Here is a 15,233-nt window from a genome sequence, read left to right on the forward strand (position 1 = left end):
CATCTTAAAGATTCTAGCTGAATCCATTATTACTGTGGTGGTTGTCACATTTTCATTTTTCGTATTTATTGTTACTTCTGGAATGTAATCATTGCCATTCTTTTGCAAGAGAGAGCTTTCCCTTCTCATCTGTCTGTCTTCTACCTACCTACCTATCTATCTTTATATTGTATAGATTCAGGAGTTCCTGTTTTAGTCAAATAGTGACATTTGTTACTATCATTATTTGACACCCAAATTGTCCCTGACTTGGTCATTGGGACTCCTGTGGACTGGTCATTGGGACTCCCGTGGACTGGTCATTGGGACTTGGTTATTGGGACTCCTGTGGAGTGGTCACTGGGACCTGGTCATTGGGACTTGGTCATTGGGACTCTCGTGGACTGGTCATTGAAACTCAGTCATTGGGACTCCCATGGACTGGTCACTGGGACTCGGTCATTGGGACTCCTGTGGACTGGTCACTGGGACTCGGTCATTGGGACTCCCGTGGATTGGTCAGTGGGACTTGGTCATTGGGACTCCCGTGGACTGGTCATTGGGACTCGGTCATTGAGACTGCTGTGGACTGGTCATTTGGACTCGGTCATTGGGACTCCTGTGGACTGGTCATTTGGACTCGGTCATTGGGACTCCCGTGGATTGGTCATTGGGACTCCTGTGGACTGGTCATTAGGACCCCTGTGGACTGGTTCCATTGTCTGATGTGTTCCCATAATTCTTAGGGTTCTTCTTTCATTTCTGGCACAACCGTGCTTTAGACTTATCTTTCACCTACCCTGCCCCTGCCTGGAATCAGCCATTTCTCCGAGAAGCCATGGTTCCTGCTAATGGCTTGTAGGATTTGGAAACCAAGATCTGGGTGCTTGCTAATTGCTACTAAGTGTCTTTGGTTAGACCCTCTCAGCAAATAGACCTATACACATGAGCATTTATTTATCCTTCTGCATTTATCTGTATAATAAAATCCATTAACAGCCCAAATCAGTACTTTTAATTCCAGTCCAGTACCACAGGGCTTATTCCTACTCTCCCTCTTTCCAAATTTTTTTGGTGTATAATGCTTTTATATGTTGCTAGATTTGGTTTGCTGCTATTTTGTTGAAGATTTTTACATCTGTATTCATAAGGGATGTGGCTCTGTAGTTTTCTTGTGATGTCTTTGGTTTGGATATTATAGCATTATTGGCTTCATAGGTTGAGTTGGAGGCTGTGCCTTTCTCTTCTGTTTTTTAGAAGAGTTGGTGAAGGATTCAGGTTAATTCTTCTTTAAATAGTTGGTAGAATTTTATCTGTTCTTCTGGCATATTCCCATCATTCTTTGAGTATTTCCTTGCTTTTTGGCACAACACAAAATTCCAGGCTCAACAAGATGTTTTATGCTCCAACATAGGAATCAGTTGTTTCTTTAAGATGTCCTACTTCTTTCTGGTGGAGAAGGGCATTTAGAGGTCAAGATCTGGGCCCTTTGTGTGCTTGTTGCTGTTTGGGTGACAGAGCTAGAGAATGAATATGTGTGTGTGTAACATAATAGGTACATACATCAGTTTTTGTGGTTTTTTTTTGGTTTTGTTTGTTTGTTTGTTTGTTTTTAGACAGGGTCTTGTTCTGTTGTCCAGGCTGGAGTACAGTGGCATGATCTTGGCTCACTGCAGCCTCTACTTCCTGGTCTCAAGCCATCCTCAGCCTCCCAAGTAGCTGGAACTACAAGCATGCACCACCACACCTGGCTAATTTTTGTATTTTTTTCTTTTTTTTTTTTTAGAGATAGAGTTTCGCCATGTTGCCCAGGCTGCTCTTGAACTCCTGGGCTCAAGTGATCTGTCTGCCTCATCCTCTCAAAGTACGGGGATTACAGGCATGAGCCACCGTGTTTGGCCTACATCAGTATTTATGTTGTTATATATTTACGTATATGGAAAACCACCAGTTCACACCAATATGATTGATTGTAATCCAACTAGGATTCATTCTAGTTTTCACCCTTTCTGTATTTATACCTTTCTTCTCTGAAAGTGGGAAACCTGGCTCGTGTCATCAGCAGGCTACTTACTTACAGTTCAGTCCCCTTAGATAACCAACCTCCGATCTTGGCTGTCCCCCACTCTGTGGTGGGCACTCTTCTTCCTCTGTACAGCCTCTGGCACTCAGAACCAGTCTGCCTCCATGGACCTGCATGGTCACCCTACGTGACCTCTGGCCCTCCCCTCACCTCCATGTTGACCCAGAGTGTGGCACCTTCCTCACTTGGCCTGGCTGTGTCTCTCCAACCCCCCATGTGGTGGATGCCCTCCCCAGCCCTCGGAGGCACTCCCCACACCAGGCCAGCCCCTGCTCATGTGTACTCCCTTGCCAGCCTTCCCACCTTGGGGACAAACACTTTATTTTTAATTACATTTGGAACCATTGATTTATTATGCTGTTACTGCTGGCAGAAAATATGTCCTACAGAAATTATTTATAACCATCCATGGTAATAAGAAGGCCTCTATTTATGAATTAGGTGCCTGGAATCAACTTGTCATTTTTGGCAGTCTCCTGGTTTGAGGATTTAATGCAGAACTTATTCTGAGGAAGGCAACATTTTTGTTTTAGGTAAAAGGATAATATGTTTATTTCCCCCCAATTTATTTATGAGACATTATCCAGGTTGTAACCCATCAATTTTAATGTTAGTATTAAGCTATAATTCATGTTTAAGGATATGCCACTAGTGATTTTCTTCCTCAGCAATTCTTCTAGACATATTTTCTGTGTGTGTGTGTGTGTGTGTGTGTGCGTGCGCATGTTTTAAGACACCCGCATAAAAAAAATGTTAGGTACATTTCAATCTCAAGACTAAAGATACTCTTGTTGATAGGTTTCACTGAATGCTTTTGCTGTCCTTCAGTGAGTTATGTTCTGGAATGTCATCATTTATAATGAATTTCACTTACTCCTTGGGTCTCCATGCAGAGGCAGGAGCAAGGTCTGTTTACCTGTTTTAGAACTGATTTGTGCATCTTTTAAAAAATGATTTGTCCCTTCCCTACCCTGCTGGGCTGCGTGGCGCGTTCCCCGACCAGCCCGCAGAGCTCGTGCCGCGGCAGCCCAGCCGCTTGGCCCCGCCACGCTCGCAGAGGCCGCCATGGGCACCGGGCGCTGGCTCGCGCTAGGCAGCCTCCTAGCCCTGGCCAGGCTGCTGGAAGGCCGGCTCGTGGGCGAGGAGGAAGCCAGCTTTGGTGAATGTGACAAGTTCTTATACGCCGGGACCCCATCTGCGGAGCTGGCGTCCGATTCCCACGTGAAGATCTGTCAGCGCGGGGAGGGCGCTGAGGGCTTCACCACCCTCTACAACACAGGGGACCGCATCCCCCTGTACTCCGCGTTCCGCGCCCGGCGCCCTGCGCCCTGCGCCCTGCGGGGCCGAGCAGCGATGGCTGGTAGAGCCGCAGATCAATGACCCCAACAGCAACCTTGAGGAGGCGATTAATGAGGCAGAGGCCATCACCTCTGAGAACAGCCTGGGAAGTAAGCAAGCCTTGAATACAGGTTACCTTGATTCTGATTACCAAAGAGGACAGCTGTACCGTTTCTCCCTTAGCAGTGATCTCCAGGTAGCCACGTTCATTCTCAGAAATTCAGCCCGATGACTCAGTCCTTCCAGGAACGGTGGTACGTGAATCTCAACACAGGCTTTGACCCCACAGTGTGGCAGTGGGGAAGACCTATATATCCTCACAGGCACAGTGCCCTCAGACTATGAAGTTAAAGGCAAAGTGGCCGGGCCTGAGATGTCCTTCCTGGCTGCAGACACTTCATCCATTTCTCTGGGTGGCTACTTGGTGTGGAGGAAAGTCTTACTCTGTCACTCAGTTTAGGCAGTTTCTGTGCCTATTAGGATTTTTGGCTTTAGTTAGAAGAATATTCTCTTTAAAAGAACTTCTAAAGTTTTTAAGTAGAATTAGATTTTTTAAAAAAATCATTAAATGCAAGTTCATAGTCCTTTATATGCAATTCTGGAACGTTAAAGCTCTGATAGTCAGAAATTTTAGTAACTTACATGATCACCAAAACGATAAAGTACTTAAGTAGAGTTGAGCAGCCTTGAAAGCACAGCAAAGGTTTGGTGGATATTTTAGGGGCTTGTTATTTCTTCATCTGCTATTCATGAAGAAATAAAAAACTGTAGATTTCCTTTTTTCTAGTTTTTTGAGACGAGTTACTTGGCATAATTCTGAGAGATGAAATCGAGGTGAATTGCCATAAGCACTATTATTATTTTTCATAAGTTTATTGCATTTGTGAGAGGGAAGGGTATGAATGAGAACTTCGATTTATAATAATGCTGAGCATTTGCCATGCACATCCCTGCATTCTCAGTACGGCGAGTAGGGGTTACCTTTATATATGGACGAGGACACTGAGGCTGAGAGGTTATTACTGGCTTGAGGACACTCACTTTGCTGGTAGGTGGAAGAGATGGGTTGGAACCCTGAGTGCTCTGAGCCCCAGCTCGGTCATGACCCCTCTGCAGATGACACGCTTGGCAGGGCAACCTTCTGAAGGCCAGAGCCCCTGGTTGACTCTGCGCATGGGCGCTTGATGATGCCAACATCTGCTTTCAGTAACTCAACTAGGTTCCAGGAGAGACAGGAATAAGGATATGGCCGTTTTCATATTGCCCTTGCCACATTGGCAAGATGGCTATTTCTGTGTCTTGCCCTGACCTGATATTTGTGACTCAAAAAGAGAGACAAATTTAGATTTAAAATCATGCCTATATGATAATGATATTAGTTTGTTATTAATATATAATAACACATTTACTAAGCAAAGCTATTTCTTACCTAAATGTGAGGAAAAATAGAAAAAAAAATATATTTCTAAAAAGTATAGAATGGGCATTAGAAGAATTTTATTTTTTCTGGATTGAAAATTTTGGAGTTAATAGATTATTTCTATTACGATGTATTCTCTCATTTATTTTTAAAAATAACAGAGCTTATAATCACCACTCTTAACTTTAATTGTAAAAGATGTGAATCACCAATAATTTTAAAAATAAAATAAGAACATTGTGGATTGTTGAGAATGTGGTATGGGTCTGACCCCTAGTGTACTGGGTCAGGAGGGGCAGCTGTGTTGGGGTCGGTGGTCCCTTCTGTCACAGACTCTCCCTGTCTCTGTCTGGCCTGGGCGGCTTGATGGCTCCTGATACCCGCCCCTCCCACTGGGCTCCCTTGCTTTCTAGGATTGTGGTCATTTTCACCTACTGGGCGCTCCTTCCCTTGATGTTTTTGTTTCCGATGCCAACTTTACTCACTAGGAAGTAATTTTGTCTTGGTGTAAAATGAAGCTATTGTCACCACGGTGTTTCATTTTATCAACTGGCACATATTAAGTGTTGTGTGTGTTGGGAGCCTTCCAACTACTTTTTTTTTCTTTTCTTTTTGAGGTAGAATATCTCTCTGTCGCTCAGGCTGGAGCACAGTGGCGTGATCTCAGCTCACTGCAACCTTCACCTCCTGAGTTCAAGCAATTCTCCTGCCTCAGCCTCCTGAGTAGCTGGGACTACAGGTGCAGGCCACGAAGCCCAGCTAATCGTTTGTATTTTTAGTAGAGACAGGGTTTCACCATATTGGCCAGGCTGGTCTCGAACTCCTGACCTTAAGTGATCTGCCTGCCTCAGCCTCCCAAAGTGCTTGTATTACAGATGTGAGCCACTGTCCTCCACCCAATGACTTTTTTTTTTTTTTTTTTTGAGATGCAGTTTCGCTTGGGTCACTCAGGCTGGGTGCAATGGTGCAATCTCAGGCTCACCACAATCTCCGCCTCCCAGGTTTAAGCGATTCTCCTGCCTCAGCCTCCTGAGTAGCTGGGATTATAGGCATGCGCCACCACGCCCGGCTGATTTTGTATTTTTAGTAGAGATGGGGTTTCTCCATGTTGGTCAGGCTGATCTTGAACTCCTGACCTCAGGTGATCCACCTGCCTCGGCCTCCCATAGTGCTGGGATTACAGGCGTGAGCCACAGCGTCTGGCCCCAACTACTTTTTAATATAGATCATCTCTAAGCTTCACAGCATCTTACAAGCTCTGTGCTGTCTCTGTTTTATGTGCAAGGAAGCCAAGCTCTGATTTGAACTCAATTTCTCAAACTCCAAGCCCTCCACTCTGCCACGCTGTCCTTGTGGAGCTCCTGAGCAGGACGGGCAGAGGTGGCATGCAGGTGACCAGGTGTGGGGCTGTCGGCCCCCTCATTCATGTCCTTGCTTCCTCCCCAGGTGGCAGATATGCTGTTGGAGCTCTGCGTCACCGAGTTGGAGGATGTGGCCACAAGACTCGCAGAGCAGCCATCTCTCTTCTCAGCCTGTGGTGGTGGAGAGTAGCCACCCTTACACTGATGACACCTCCACCAGTGGCACAGTGAAGATACCAGATACAGGAGCTAGCCCCAGGGAGGAGCTGCAGCCTTTCCCACCTTCAGAACGATGTGATTCTGTAATTGCTTTTAGTAGAAACAACCATCTCCATTTTATAAAAAGAAGTTACAGACTTGCTTTAGAATCACTTTTCTCCCCTTTTCCAACAAACTTCTTTTGCACAATAAATCGTGACACAGGAAGTCACACAAAGTAAATGTTTAGCTTCATGATAATCAGGTAGACACCCTAGTCATCATGAACTAAGTCTAGACATAACCTGTGGCAGATTCCGGAAGCCCTCGGCGTGTCCCCTGACATCCCTCTGAGTGATGCTGTCCTGATGTTGAGCCATCACTGACTTGCATTTCTGGGCAGCTTCTGTTACCCATGTGTGTATCTTTCTTTTCTTTTTAACAACTCAAGAAAAATTATTAAGAAGAAAATTGTTGAGGCCCCAGCCTTTGATCCGGCAGGCTTCACTGCAGCCTGGATCTGCTGACTGGACACGGGTGCTGCTGTTCAGTGTGTTCCTCAGGCCCATCCTTCTGCAAGGTGCTGCCCGATTCGGAGGCCCATAAGTTCCGGCCCTTTCGCCAGCTCCTTAGTGGTTGTGACTCAGCCTCAGCAGGCACCTCCTGCCTGCCTGTCTTTCCTTTGTGACATCAGCAGTCCCTGAGGCTTATTAGCACCTGAGGCCATTGGCCCACGAGGGGCTACAAATGGTACTATTCTAGTGGAATCATTTCTTGCTTATTTATTAGCTGGAATACTTTCTTATAAAGGGACATTTCCCCTCATCCTACAGTTGGTTGCCCAAGGTGCAGTTTGCCTGAGAGAGACAAGATAAAAGCTTGAGTCTTCCTTCTGTTTACCAGAGAATGACTTGGTTTTCTATCATTTCTTGAAGGTGATCTGTTTATTTTTGATATTATTGTGAACTCATGGATTGAAACATAATGTGATTGTTTTACTCTGTTGTGATTATCTTTGTTGAAGCTGAGATTATCCTGTTTCTAGACAGTGGCAGCCGCTTCAGTGTGGCTCCCGAAGTGATTCCAGTGGTCTTCGGTAGCGTCCAGGCAGTCTACACAAGGTGTCCTCGGTTTTTTGTAGGTTGCCACTCTTCACCTGGGATCTGCCCTGGATTCTTTTGAGTTCATACTGATACTTAAAATTTTTTTCCTTTTGTTTTATATTTTATTTATGTATTTACTTGTTTAGAGACAGGATCTTGCTCTGTCACCCAGGCTGGAGTGCAGTAGTGCAATTATAGCTCACTGTAGCCTCGAATTCCTGGGCTCAAGTGATCCGCCTGCCTCAGCCTCCTGAGCAGCTAGGAGTACAGACGCATGCCACCTCGCCTGGCTAATATGCTGATTCCTTCTACTCAAATTCAAAAGTACAAGGTCTGTACTTTTTCTTTTACATCTGCCTCTCCTTTCTTCCATATCAAATCCTGGTTCCAAGAGTGTTTGATAAAATATCTCATGATTTTTCATTTGCTTTACATAACCACACTGCATACACGACAGACTTAGGATATAATTTAAATACTGCCAACATCAGTATAATTACTAAAATTCTTAAAAATCTTAGAATATGCCCTAATTTTCTCAAATTTATTAAAATAATTATACTGCATCTACAAGAGCATAATAGCTGTTACATACTATACTTTCTTTCAATCTTCGAGTCCTAGTTTTACTGACTGGTCCTCGTGGGGTCTGAAGTGCACTCTAGTGAATTCCTCATTGGCCCCTGAGATCAGACTTGTCCATGAGAGTTTTTGTGCTTTGAATTTGAAAGGTAGTTTTTCTGGGTATTAAAGCCTTGGATCATGTCTTTTTCCTCTGTGAAAGTGTGATAATGATAGCATCTTTTCCCCTTAGAAGTCACGTCTGTTTTTTCAGTAATTTTGCTAGAATATACGTTGGTGTGGCCATTCTCGGTAATGTTCTCGATTAGAAGCTGCATGTGTTTTTTGGTAATTTTACTAGAATATATGATTGTGTGGCTGTTCTCGGTAATGTTTTCAGTTAGAAGCCACGTGTGTTTTTTCGGTAATGTTACTAGAATATACATTGGTGTGACCATTCTCGGTGATGTTCTTGGTTAGAAGCCGAGTGTGTTTTTTCGGTAATTTCACTAGAATGTACGTTCGTGTGGCCATTCTCAGTAATGTTTTCAGTTAGAAGCCACGTGTGGTTTTTTTGGTAGTTTTACTACAATTTACGTTGGTGTGGCTGTTCTCGACGATGTTCTCGGTTAGCAGCCGCGTGTGTTTTTTTGGTGATTTCACTAGAATATACGTTCGTGTGGCCATTCTCTGTGATGTTCTTAGTTAGAAGCCACATGTGTTTTTTTGGTAGTTTTACTAGAATGTGCATTCGTGTGGCCGTTCTCGGTGATGTTTTTGGTTAGGAGCCGCGTGTGTTTTTTCGGTAGTTTTTCTAGAATATACATTCATGTGGCCGTTCTCGGTGGTGGTCTCGGTTAGAAGCTGCGTGTGTTTTCTTGGTGATTTCGGTAGAATATACGTTCATGTGGCTGTTCTTGGTGATGTTCTCGATTAGGAGCCATGTGTGTTTTTTTGGTAGTTTTACTAGAATATATGTTTGTGTGGCCGTTCTTGGTGATGCTCTCAGTTAGGAGATGCGTGTGTTGTTTCGTTGATTTCACTAGAATGTGTGTTCATGTGGCCATTCTCGGTGATGTTCTTGGGTAGGAGCTGCGTGTGTTTTTTTGGTAGTTTTACTAGAATGTATGTTCGTGCAGCCATTCTCGGTGATGTTCTTGGTTAGAAGCTGCGTGTGTTTTTTCGGTGATTTCACTAGAATGTGCGTTCATGTGCCGATTCTCGGTGATGTTCTCTGGTAAGGGGTGCTCTTTTAGTCTGTCATCCCAAGTCTGTTTTGCAGGACATTCTCTTGAATTGCAGTCTGCAGTGTTTGTTCTGTAGCCTTGCTTAGCAGTCTTTTCTAGGGACACTTGGTAACTCTCCATGTGTTGGATACCTCATGCTTTTTAGAGTTCGTGTTGGTTACTTTCTCTTTCACGTACTTTTTACCTCTGTTTATTTTTTAAAAACTTCCTCTTTTTTTTCCTATTTGTCTTAAGGTAGCATCTGCTGTGTTTATTTGATTTTACACTCTGTTTTAGTCTCCATTGGAATGTAGTTTTGTTTTCATTGTAATTCTGTCTTCAGCTTTATTTAGTTTTTTCATTTTCCTAAGTCTGATTTATGTGGTTCTTTCATGTCTTGTATCATTTTTCTAATTTCACTCAATTTGTTTTGAAATGATAGATTATAGGGTTGACATGTTTTGGGGACATATCTTTCTGGCCTGCTTTTATTGCGTATAAGGATGTTATTTTGTTCCTTATTCTCACTTTTGTTTTGGAGACAGAGTCTTGCTCTGTCACCCAGGCTGCAGTGCAGTGGCATGATTCTGACTCACTGCAGCCTTGACCTCCCAGGCTCGAGCCATCCTTCCCCGTCAGCCTTCTGAGAAGCTGGGACTACAGGCTTGTGCCACCATGCTTGGCTAACTTATTTTTATTTTTTGTGGAGACGAGTCTCTCTATGTTGCCCAGTCTTGTCTTAAACTCCTGGGCTCAAGCGATCCTCCCAGCTGGGCCTCCCAAAGTGTTGAGAATTACAGGTGTGAGCCACCGTGCCCAGCCTATTCCCTTTTTCTAACAATAACTTTTTATTGTATTTGGTCTTATACTTGTATCTTGCTCATTTTTATGTGAAATCAGTTTTCTTGAACTTTTAGAATGAGGTGAGATTCAGAAAAGCTTTGTCACTTTGTCACCCAGGTTGGAGTACAGTGGCATGATCTTGGCTCAGTACAGCCCCAGCCTCTGGGCTCAAGCGATTCCCCTTCCTTAGCCTCCTGAGTAACTGGGACTATAGGCCGTGCCCAGCTAATTTTTAAAATTTTATATAGAGAAAGGATTTCACTATGTTGTCCAGGCTTGTCTTGAACTCCTGAGCTCAAGCGAGCTCCTGCCTAGGCCTCCCAAAATGCTGGGATTACAGGCGTGTACCACTACATCTGCCCCAGAAAAGCATTTTTAAACTTTAAGCTATTACTTCATGATAGAAATTTAAAGAACAAAGGGTATTTCTAGTCAGCATTTGCCTAGACGAAAATTTTGTGACCCTTTTTCTCTTCTGTTTCTCTCTCACTTTATATCCAGTCCACCAGAAAATCCTGTTTTCTCTGCTTTTAAAATATATTCCAAATTCAACCATTTTTCCCTCACTCTAGACATTCTGGGCTAGAGCACTGTGGGGTCTCACCCGGTTTGTCATCCCAGCAGTCACATCCTAGCTGCCTCCCTGTGTTCCTGCTTCTACTCCCCACCTCCTGTGGCCCCCCAGAATCAGCCCCAAACAGAGCATCCAGAGATAGTATCTTAAAACCAGTCTGAGCCTCTCAGACTGTAACCCTAAGAGGGGACCTGTAACCCTAAGAGGGGACCTGAGCCCGTGCCCCACATCCCTCCTTCTTCCCTCCTTCCTCCCCTGCCTCTTTCCTGGCCCCTCAGTGCCATCCCCTGCTAGACCTTAAAGATCTTCCAGCCTGAAGGAAAACTCTTGTGCCTCTGCTTGCACACCTCTCACACCAGATGTGCGGGTTCTCCATACCAAGCGGTTCTCCAGTTCTCTGGACATGGCAGAAGTTGAGGTGCTCCTCACCTCAAATGCCCCTCACTTCCCAGGTGACCCACAACTGCCTTCTGACTTGGCTGCACACTGGGCATTCCCGCACCCCCTGGTCAGTGTGATGTTCGCTGTAAAGCTTGATCAGGGGAGTGGGGTTGCAGTAGGAAAGTCTGCCCGGGAGTGACTGCACAAAACAAATTGGCCAAGTGGAAGTGATTTCTGGCCTTCCAGTCCACAGACATAATCTTCAGTGGGGATGAGCTGGGGAAAGGGTGGTCAGTCTGAGATGCTTATCTTTGAGGCCAGTTCTTTCTGACTTTCTGCTATTCATTAGCTGTTAAATGTGGTTTTAGTCTCACTGTTTCTCCTTGGTGCACTGTTTCTACTTTGGGTGCTGATCTGGAGTGGTTGCTATGTTTTGTGCTCGCCTGTCCTCCAGGTGCAGAAGGACTCAGGGTGCAATTTGACTGGCAGTGCTCCACAGAGAGGTGCCACAATCCTCTCACAATCATGGACGACATCAACAGGATCGTCTCCGTGCAGTCAGGTAAGGACAGGAGGTTGAGCAGGGCATGATCTGCCCACCTGTGTCTCCGTAGACACAAACCTTCATATTTATAGGATAGAATGCTGCTACCATATTCTCATCGAAGTCTTCAGGAAGGGACAATATGCTATTTAGCTGTGAAACACAGTGGGTTTGCTTGCCTCTTTCCCATACTTTTAAATACAGTAATTATCTGTGATGTGTGCACCACATCCTTGTCAGATGGGCCCTGTCTCACCAGACAGTTGCAGAAGGTGCTGGAGACGTGGGGTGCCAGGGCTCGTGGGAGGTCATGGTTGGCATACTACAGAGCTTCTTCAAGGGGTTTGTTTCTTACTGGCTGCAGTGAGGGCATGGCCATGTGTGGAGTGACTTCTGTATGTAGGTGGAGGTAGCCACGTGTCCGGCTTGTCTCTGCTGCTGGGCTCCATGAGGCCAGCAGGGACAGATCAGGATGTCTTTGGGGGCTTGTGAAATGCTCTTTTACCAAGTGTTTTAGAATTGGCAGTGCAGGGGTGTGTGAATGCACTTTCTAAGACCTCTTTATCCTTCATCTCGAGTGTTTCCTGTAAAGGGCCAGGTAATGCAGACTCTGTCATAACAACATGCAGACTGGATGCCAGTGAATGGGCGTGGCTGTGTCCCAGGAAAACTTTATTCACACAGCGTTACTTAGTTAAGTAAAGCTTTGCATGAACTGGTATGGTCCCAGTGGGCGTGGGTTTTTCTGGTGCTTTGACAGATGTTTGCCAGTGTAGTTTTCAGTAGTGTTGTTGGATGTGACCGTATTTCTGCGTCCAGCAGAAAGTGCTTATGGGCCACCCCTGAGCTGCTGCCAGATGGTCCTTCTGAAGCAGAAATCTGGCGGGGTTCTCTTGGCCTTCTGAGATGCTGTAGTACACCGCCGCTCATGTCCGCAGCAGCCAGGCCCTCTGCTCCCTCAAGGGCAGCCTCCTCTGGGCCGTGCTGAACCACACACATGGGCCTTTTGTTGGGAGAGCTAGGGTTCTTCCTTCTGCTGCCTGGCCACCTGGTTGTATCAGAGCTTTCCCGGAAACGTCCCAATGGCCCCTGGCCTGGTGTGTGCTGGAGACCTGGAGGCCACTCACTGTATCATGGCTGGTGGGGTCATTTCCCCACTGGGTGGTGGCTTCTGCCAGGGCAGTGCCTGCCCGCCTGCCCTCAGTTCCTGGGTACCTGGTACAGGGGCTCAAGCGTGTTTGCTGAAGAATGGTGTGTATTGAAATGTGAATCCCAAGAGTGATGTGTCACTGTGCACTTCGGCTTGGGAGAGCTTGGATTGGAGGAACTTGCTCTTCACACATGACGGAAATCATTCTGCTTTGCGTCTAAGGAAGTTTGTGTTGACTGAGTGATGGAGTGAAGCTAACCCCAGGGTGCGCTTTCCTCCCCCAGGCTGAGAGTGGTCCGACTGGTCCAGCGAGCTGTGCATCCCGGGGGATGAGTTAAAGTGGAAGTTTATCAGCGACAGGCCTGTGAACGGCTGGGGCTGGTGCTTCACCATCTATCCCATCATGCCAGCTGCTGGTAAGGGAGGGGCTTATGGCGATCAAGGTTACGTGACTGGCTGTGGATTGTTTCTGGAGCAACATGGACACGTGCACGTGTCCATGTAGTGCTTGACGGCCTGCCTTCTGCTGTGTTGGAGTGAGTGCTCCCACAGGCCCCGCTGAGGCATGGAATAGAACACAGAGAGCTGTCCCCGCCGTCCAGCTGTCAGGCTCACACTCCTCCTCACCTGGTGTTGAAGGAGTTGTTGCTGGTGCGGTTCTTAGGCTTTTGGTTGACAGTGGAAGTGTGAGTGTGAAGAGCGAGGCTCACCGACTCGCAGTGGCATGCATGGGCACACCAGCTGTTGCCTTCTGGTGGGTGGGGCTGGGTGAAGCCACCCTTGTTCGTTGGCTTCTTATGGGTTGGTCCCTAGCTTGTGAAACACAGGGATATTTACAGTGTTCATTCACAGGCCCTAAAGAACTCCTCTCTGACCGCTGCGTCCTCTCCTGTCCATCTATGGACTTGGTGACATGTCTGTTAGACTTCCGACTCAACCTTGCCTCTAACAGAAGCATCGTCCCTCGCCTTGTGGCCTTGCTGGCAGCTTGCGCACAACTGAGTGACCTAGGTAAAGGGCACCATTACAGTTACATCTGTCTTCCTACTTGGAAGAAACCATCAGACTTCTGATAACTTTCTCTCTGCTCACTTCAGCCACCAGTCACAGAATGTGGGCCCTTCAGAGATTGAGGAAGCTGCTTACAACTGAATTTGGGCAATCAATTAACATAAATAGGCTGCTTGGAGAAAATGGTGGGGAAACAAGAGCTTTGGTATGGAGCATTCTAGTACAATTTCTAGATTTGTGACCTTTGGGGAATAAAATGTTGCTTTAGTAATCTAAACCTCTAAATCATTGAGAAGAGTTGGGGAATTTCACATAAGAAAAAGGAGGCCTTGGGCTGGGTGCGGTGGCTCACGCCTGTAATCCCAGCACTTTGGGAGGCCGAGGCGGGTGGATCACGAGGTCAGGAGATCAAGACCATCCTGACTAACACGGTGAAACCCGGACTCTACTAAAAATACAAAAAATTAGATGGGCGTGGTGGCAGGCACCCGTAGTCCCAGCTACTCAGGAGGTTGAGGCAGGAGAATCACTTGAACCAGGGAGGTGGAGTTTGGAGTGAGCCGAGATGGCGCCACCGCACTCCAGCCTGGTGACAGAGTGAGACTCCGTCTCAAAAGAAAAAGGATAAGGAAGTCTTTGTCACAGCCAGACTTTTCATATGTTGCAGTGTATACTGAGTTCAAGTTGGACTTTGATTTTGTGAAAATCTGTCTCGACAGCCGTGAGCATAGGATTGTGTTGATTGGACTTGGACAATGAGGCTAACTGATGGACTCCCCTTTATTTTGCTGACTAAAGTAGTCCATTTTGATCCTACACATGTGAGCAGACAGGCCGCATTTGTGGGCCAGAGAGGGACTATTTCTCTGGAAGCAGATGTACTGAAATCAAGACCAAACATTCTGAGATGAATCTTCAAACTCCTCTTTTTTATTTTAGTGTTTATGTTCTTTTAGCTTGTTTCCTACTTGAGAATTTTGATAAGCATTTTTTTTTATTTTAGAAGGAATAGTACCAACATAATAAAACATTTGACCATAGAAACAAATGGTCAGCCTCCCCTGTACTCTGGATTCCCGCGATAGAATACTGTTCTGTTGTTTCTTAGAGTTTTACAGGTAGTGCTCTTGCTGCTTTGGTGAAAGGTCTTCCAAAAGCTTTGCAAAGGCAGTTTGAATATGAAGATCCTATTGTGAGGGGTGGCAAATAGCTGCTCCACAGCCCATTCTTTAAGGTAATGTTTCACTTATTTTTTAAAGTGACAATAGGGCTATTTGACTGAAAGAGCCATTGATAGCTGGCATGTGCAGTCTGTTTGTGTGTTTTAGGCCTCTGAGGGCAGCTGTAGGTATTGCTGAAGTCAAATATGAAGAAAACTCAAGAAATGATCATGTAATCTAAACCCTTAAACCATAAGCCTGTAACTATTAGCATGCCTTGAGATGCACAGCTGTTCTTGTC

General features: G+C 45.7%; 1 protein-coding gene and 1 pseudogene across 1 annotated transcript in view; both read left to right on the plus strand.

The window, feature by feature from the left end:
- LOC129014591 (U3 small nucleolar ribonucleoprotein protein MPP10-like) overlaps window positions 1-15,233 on the plus strand; it is a 138,614-nt pseudogene that overhangs the window by 47,810 nt on the left and 75,571 nt on the right.
- The window catches only part of FAN1 (FANCD2 and FANCI associated nuclease 1), a 139,444-nt gene that overhangs the window by 9,381 nt on the left and 114,830 nt on the right, over window positions 1-15,233 (plus strand). Inside the window, exons 6-7 of the mRNA XM_054451990.2 lie at window positions 6,267-7,314; window positions 11,522-11,629. The gene's annotated coding sequence lies outside the window, so the exon portion shown is untranslated. The remainder of the gene's footprint in view (window positions 1-6,266; window positions 7,315-11,521; window positions 11,630-15,233) is intronic.

This window comes from Pongo pygmaeus, chromosome 16, assembly GCF_028885625.2.
Source record: "Pongo pygmaeus isolate AG05252 chromosome 16, NHGRI_mPonPyg2-v2.0_pri, whole genome shotgun sequence".
Lineage (NCBI taxonomy): Eukaryota > Metazoa > Chordata > Mammalia > Primates > Hominidae > Pongo > Pongo pygmaeus.